The sequence below is a fragment of the Arachis stenosperma genome, chromosome 5, assembly GCF_014773155.1.
Source record: "Arachis stenosperma cultivar V10309 chromosome 5, arast.V10309.gnm1.PFL2, whole genome shotgun sequence".
In the NCBI taxonomy this organism is placed as follows: Eukaryota; Viridiplantae; Streptophyta; class Magnoliopsida; order Fabales; family Fabaceae; genus Arachis; species Arachis stenosperma.
In genome coordinates, this window is record NC_080381.1 from 85,565,323 (window position 1) to 85,572,839 (window position 7,517).

The following is a 7,517-nucleotide window of genomic DNA, read 5'->3' on the forward strand; positions in this document are numbered from 1 at the left end:
CTTATTGTCATTGTATCATCCTTAAGCTAGAACCTCTTTTGGGGCAAGCTTGATAACAAATCACGATGAACCTAGTTTTTGAACCGTATCAGTTATGAGTTTTGATTCTGTTTTCCGTAAATAGTCTCAGTTTGACGAACCGAACTCGATTCATGAGAGAAGAGAGATAATAGTATAATATTATCATTATATTAGTATTAGAAGATGGTTGAAAGATATTATAAAGTTACCTGGTATGTTTTAGTTAAAACAGGAAATCAGTTTAACCAGGTTCACAGTTTACTGGTGCAGCTTAGCACCAGCACTCTCTAATGACTTTAGCAATGCTAAGGCCTCGTTATACATGTTCTATTATCATATTAAATATGTTACTAGTGTCATTTATGTTATTAGCTCAGAAAAGAATTTTTAGAGATGTTTTTACACGTGTTCCGATACATTTAGTTTTAGTAGTTATACACCTGAGATATTTTAATATTATTTTAACCCACCTCCAAGACAACCAATCACAACTTATCCTACACCCCCAAAACCCCCAAGGGTGCCTCATTTGCTCATTGTGGCCGAAAATCATCAAGAGAAAAAGGAGAGAAAAGTTCTTAGTTCCAAATCTTCAAAGCTTGATTTCTGCTGAACTAAAACTCAAATCAAAATTCTAATCCAACCAAAATGATTCTCTCTTCTTTCTCTACATAATCATATGACTTATCAAGGCTGGAATCAAGGTGAGTTGGCTCCACCATCTCCCTTTTGCTATGGTTTCAAGGAAACATGCTTAAACATGTGTTTTCTTGATGTTCTTCCTTAGGAATCATGCTTAACTTGACTTGAGTGCAAAGAAATGTTAATTTCAAGCAAGTATAAGGTGAGATATACCTTCCTAATGTGCTGAGAGAGATTTGGTCAGTTGAGAGTTTGTAGATTTAAATTTGTTCTTGATGTGATTTAGGAGGAAAAAGTGCTTAAGGACCACCTAAAAGTATAACCAAATTTGGAGCAGCAAAACCAGGTAGGGTTTGATGAAATTATTCTTGATTGATTGTGTTTTAGTTATGTGATTATGATATGGTTTGGTTAAGCTTGAAATTGATTGTTTATATGAGTGATTCTTGTTGAAATTTTGGTGAAATTTTGATGAAATCTGATGAAATTCAAGCTATGAGTTTATGTTCTTGGAGCTACTGGAAAACAAAACCCTAACCCTTAAATTGGGGTTCAATTTGGTGGCTGCTAATTTAGTTTGAATTGTGGTAAAAATCGGTTGCTGAAAAGACTAAAAAATGGTTTGCGAAGAACACTTTGAGTGTGGTGAAGAACATTGAAGAACATCTTTTAGATCTTAAAAAGGGTAAGGTTGTAATTATTTTGGTGTTTGAGGGGTTATTTTGTAATTTCTAAAAGTTAGGGTGGTTGAAGTAGAAATATTAAAAGTTACGGGTGGTAAAAAGCAAATTTTAATGGTTAAAAGGTAAAGGTAAGGTAATTTTTGAAAATTTAATTATAAAATAAAAAATAATAATAAAATATTAAATAATAATATTTAATTAAAAATAATATTTTAATAAAAATAATAAAATAATACGAAAAGGTAATTTTCTGTAAAAGTTTTAGAAAGACAAGTTTAAGTGTAGAATCTCATAATTACCTTCTGATGAGCGGATAATTTGTACCCTTTTTGGCATTATTTTTAGTATGTTTTTAGTATGATCTAGTTAGTTTTAGTATATTTTTATTAGTTTTTAGTTAAAATTCACTTTTCTAGACTTTACTATGAGTTTGTGTGTTTTTCTGTGATTTCAGGTATTTTCTGGCTGAAATTGAGGGACCTGAGCAAAAATCTGATCCAGAGACTGAAAAGGACTGCAGATGCTGTTGGATTCTGACCTCCTTGCACTCGAAGTGGATTTTCTGGAGCTACAGAAGCCCAATTGGCGCGCTCTTAACGGCGTTGGAAAGTAGACATCCTGGGCTTTCCAGCAATATATGATAGTCCATAATTTGCCCAAGATTTGATGGCCCAAACCGGTGTTCAAAGTCACCCTCAGAAATTCCAGCGTTAAACGCCGAAACTGGCACCTAAATGGGAGTTAAACGCCCAAACTGGCATAAAAGCTGGCGTTTAACTCCAAGAAGAGTCTCTACACGAAATTGCTTCATTGCTCAGCCCAAGCACACACCAAGTGGGCCCGGAAGTAGATTTTTATGTCATTTACTCATCTCTGTACACCCTAGGCTACTAGTTTTCTATAAGTAGGACCTTTTACTATTGTATTGATATATCTGGGTAGCTACCTTCATTTTATGCTATCTTAGATCATTGGGAGGCTGGCCATTCGGCCATGCCTAGACCTTGTTCTTATGTATTTTCAACGGTGGAGTTTCTACACACCATAGATTAAGGTGTGGAGCTCTGCTGTACCTCGAGTATTAATGCAATTACTATTGTTCTTCTATTCAATTCCGCTTGTTCTTTGTCCAAGATATCACTTGTTCTTCAACTTGATGAATGTGATGATCCGTGACACTCATCATCATTCTCACCTATGAACAAGGTGACTGACAACCACTTTTGTTCTACAAGCAACCAAGGCTCTAGTGAATATCTCTTGGATTCCTGATACACGATGCATGGTTGATCGCCTGACAACCGAGTGCTCGCCTGACAAATGAGCCAGCCATTCCGTGAGATCAGAGTCTTCGTGGTATAGGCAAGAACTGATGGCGGCATTCAAGAGAATCCGGAAGGTCTAACCTTGTCTGTGGTATTCTGAGTAGGATTCAATGATTGAATGACTGTGACGTGCTTCAAACTCCTAGCAGGCGGGGCGTTAGTGACAGACGCAAAAGAATCACTGGATTCTATTCCGGCCTGATCGAGAACCGACAGCTGATTAGCCATATGCTGTGACAGAGCATAGGAACATTTTCACTGAGAGGATGGGAGGTAGCCACTGACAACGGTGAAACCCTACATAAGCTTGCCATGGAAAGGAGTAAGAAGGATTGGATGAAGACAGTAGGAAAGCAGAGAGACGGAAGGGAAGGCATCTTCATACGCTTATCTGAAGTTCCTACCAATGAATTACATAAGTACCTCTATCTTTATCTTTATGCTTTATTCGTACATCATTATACCCATTTGAGTCTGCCTGACTAAGATTTACAAGGTGACCATAGCTTGCTTCATACCAACAATCTCCGTGGGATCGACCCTTACTCACGTAAGGTATTACTTGGACGACCCAGTGCACTTGCTGGTTAGTTGTGCAAAGTTATGTAGTGATCACAATTTCGCGCACCAAGTTTTTGGCACCGTTGCCGGGGATTGTTTTGTGTATGGACAACTGACGGTTCATCTTGTTGCTTAGATTAGGTATTTTTCTTCAGAGTTCTTAAGAAGGAATTCTAGTGTTTCATGATGATCTGTTGAAATCTGGCTGGCTGAGAAGCCATGTCTAATCTTATTGGACCGAGGTTTCAACTGATTATCACAAGAGCTTGTTGATCTCTATCAATCTTGCTATTGGAGCAATGATCTGCTAAGGCTTGGCTGGCCATTGGCCATGTCTAGTGTTTTGGACCGAAGCTTTCTTTGAAAGCTTGGCTGGCTGTGAAGCCATGTCTAATTCCTGGACCGGAGTCTTAGACTAGCATTGCAATGATTCCTGGAATCCAAATTAAGAATTCTGAAACTTTTATTTTCTATTTCCACTTAAATTTCGAAAAAACACAAAAAAAATTACAAAACCATAAAAAAAACCAAAAAGATTTTATGTTTCTTGTTTGAGTCTAGTGTCTAATTTTAAGTTTGGTGTCTTGCATGTATTGTTTATTTGATCTTGGTTCTATTTTCAAGTCAATAGTACAGGGAACTAAAGATTCAGAACATGCAGCAGAGGAATTAGACAGAAAAAGCTGGGCGTTCAAAACGCCCAGTGAAGAAGGACAGACTGGCGTTTAAACGCCAGCCAGGATGGCACAAGGGGAAGGATTTTGTTTTCAAATCAAATTTTTTTTCAAGTTTTCAAAGTTTTTCAAAATCAAATCTTTTTCAAATCATATCTTTTCAATCAAATGTTTTCAAAATCAATTTCTTTCCTTTTTCAAAGATAATTGCTATCAATTAATGATTTGATTCAACATTTCAAGTATGTTGCCTTTTCTGTTGAGAAATGTTTAATGTTTGAATCATATCTTTTCTTGTTAGGCAAGTCATTAATTTTTTTTTATCAAATCTTTTTTAAAAATTGTTTTCAAATCATATTTTCTCAATCACATATTTTTAAAATCAATCATATCTTCTTAACCTCATCTTTTTCAAAATAGCTTTCAATCAAATCTTTTTGACTTCTAATTTCAAAATCTTTTTCAAAAATCACTTGATTTCTTTCCCACTCTTATTTTTGAAAATTAATTAGTGTTTTTCAAAATGTTTTTAATTTCTTTAACTTAATTTTCGAAAATTCTCTTCCCCTCTTCCCACATCCTTCTATTTATGGAGTACCACTCCTTCTCAATGCACAATTCGAACTCTCTCTGATTAAGTTCGAATTCTTCTACCTCTTTCTTCTATTTTTCCGTTCTTCTGACACCTCAAGGAATCTCTACACTGTGACATAGAGGATTCCACATTTTCTTGTTCTCTTCTCTTTCATATGAGCAGGAGCAGAGACAAAGGCATTCTTGTTGAAGCTGACCCTGAACCTGAAAGGACCTTGAAGCGAAAGCTAAGAGAAGCTAAGGCACAATTCTCTATAGAGGACCTAACAGAAATCTTCAAAGAAGAAGAAGACATGGCAGCCGAAAACAACAACAATGCAAATAATGCAAGGAAGGTGCTAGGTGACTTTACTGCACCTACTCCCGACTTCTATGGGAGAAGCATCTCTATCCCTGCCATTGGAGCAAATAACTTTGAGCTTAAGCCTCAATTAGTTTCTCTAATGCAACAGAATTGCAAGTTCCATGGACTTCCATTGGAAGATCCTCATCAGTTCTTAGCTGAATTCTTGCAAATCTGTGACACTGTCAAGACCAATGGGGTTGACCCTGAGGTCTACAGACTTATGCTATTCCCTTTTGCTGTAAGAGACAGAGCTAGGACATGGTTGGACTCACAACCTAAAGAAAGCCTGGACTCATGGGAAAAGCTAGTCAATGCCTTCTTGGCAAAGTTCTTTCCACCTCAAAAATTGAGTAAGCTTAGAGTGGAAGTCCAAACCTTCAGACAGAAGGATGGAGAATCCCTCTATGAAGCTTGGGAAAGATACAAACAATTGATCAGAAAATGTCCTTCCGACATGCTTTCTGAATGGAGCATCATAGGTATTTTCTATGATGGTCTCTCTGAACTATCCAAGATGTCTTTGGATAGCTCTGCTGGAGGATCTCTTCATCTGAAGAAGACGCCTACAGAAGCTCAAGAGCTGATTGAAATGGTTGCAAATAACCAATTCATGTACACTTCTGAAAGGAATCCTGTGAACAATGGGAGTAATCAGAAGAAAGGAGTTCTTGAGATTGATACTCTGAATGCCATTTTGGCTCAGAATAAGATATTGACTCAACAAGTCAATTTGATTTCTCAAAGTCTGTCTGGAATACAAAATGCACCAAGCAGTACTAAGGATGCTTCATCTAAAGAAGAAGCATATGATCCTGAGAACCCTTCAATGGAAGAGGTGAATTACCTAGGAGAACCCTATGGAAACACCTATAATTCTTCATGGAGAAATCACCCAAATTTCTCATGGAAGAATCAAGAGAGACCTCAACAAGGTTTCAACAACAATAATGGTGGAAGAAATAGGTTTAGCAATGGCAAGCCTTTTCCATCATCTTCTCAGCAACAGACAGAGAATTCTAAGCAGAACACCTCTGACTTAGCAACCATGGTCTCTGATCTAATCAAAACCACTCAAAGTTTCATGACTGAAACAAGGTCCTCCATTAGGAATTTGGAGGCACAAGTGGGACAGCTGAGCAAGAAAGCTACTGAACTCCCTCCTAGTACTCTCCCAAGCAATACAGAAGAAAATCCAAAAGGAGAGTGCAAGGCCATCAACATGGCCGAATTTGGAGAAGAAGAAGAGGCAGTGAACGCCACTGAGGAAGACCTCACTGGACGTCCACTGGCCTCCACTGAGTTCCCCAATGAGGAACCATGGGAATCCGAGGCTCAAAATGAGACCATAGAGATTCCATTGGACTTACTTCTGCCATTCATGAGCTCTGATGAGTATTCTTCCTCTGAAGAGGATGAGTATGTCACTGAAGAGCAAGTTGCTAAATACCTTGGAGCAATCATGAAGCTAAATGACAAGTTATTTAGAAATGAGACTTCGGAGAATGAACCTCCTTTGCTCACCAAAGAACTGGATGACTTGTCTAGGCAGAAATTACCTCAAAAGAGACAAGATCCTGGGAAATTTTCAATACCTTATACCATAGGCACCATGACCTTCAAGAAGGCCTTGTGTGACTTAGGGTCAAGTGTAAACCTCATGCCTCTCTCTGTAATGGAGAAATTAGGGATTTTTGAGGTGCAAGCTGCAAAAATCTCATTAGAGATGGCAGACAACTCAAGAAAACAAGCTCATGGATTTGTAGAGGATGTTTTGGTGAAGATTGAAAACCATTACATCCCTGCTGATTTCATAGTCCTAGAGACTGGGAAGTGCATGGATGAAACCATCATCCTTGGCAGACCCTTCCTGGCCACAGCAAAGGCTGTGATTAATGTTGATAGAGGCGAACTGATCATTCAAGTGAATGAAGAATCCTTTGTGTTTAAGGCTCAAGGATATCCCTCTGTCACCATGGAGAGGAAGCATGAAGAGCTTCTCTCAATTCAGAGTCAAACAGAGCCCCCACAGTCAAACTCTAAGTTTGGTGTTGGGAGGCCACAACCAAACTCTAAGTTTGGTGTTGAACCCCCACATTCAAACTCTAAGTTTGGTGTTGGGAGGTTCCAACATTGCTCTGAGAAAATGTGAGGCTCCATGAGAGCCATCTGTCAAGCTACTGACATTAAAGAAGCGCTTGTTAGGAGGCAACCCAATGTTATATTTTATCTATTTTCTTTTGTTATTCTATTTTATTTTGTAGGTTGATGATCATGAAAAGTCACAAAATCAATTGAAAAAACAAAAACAGAATGAAAAACAGGAAGAAAAATAGCACACCCTGGAGGAAGAATTTACTGGCGTTTAAACGCCAGTAAGGCTAGCAGTTGGGCGTTTAACGCCCAGTCTGGCACCATTCTGGGCGTTTAACGCCAGAAAGGGGCACCAGACTGGCGTTAAATGCCAGAAAAGGGCAAGAACCTCGCGTTAAACGCCAGGAATGGGCACCAGCCCGGCGTTTAACGCCAGAAATGGCTCAAAACGTGATTTTGAATGCCATTTGGTGCAGGGATGACTTTTCCTTGACACCACAGGATCTGTGGACCCCACAGGATCCCCACCAACCCCACCACTCTCTCTCTCTTCTTCACCCATTCACCAATCACCTCAACT

The 7,517-nt window shown here is 38.6% G+C and overlaps 1 non-coding gene across 1 annotated transcript; it reads right to left on the minus strand.

Moving 5' to 3' along the window:
• Positions 1 to 5,198: 5,198 nt before the first annotated feature.
• Positions 5,199 to 5,306, minus strand: LOC130983323 (small nucleolar RNA R71). Its single transcript, XR_009087319.1, has one exon. It is a non-coding gene; the product is annotated as a small nucleolar RNA R71 (small nucleolar RNA).
• Positions 5,307 to 7,517: the final 2,211 nt, after the last annotated feature.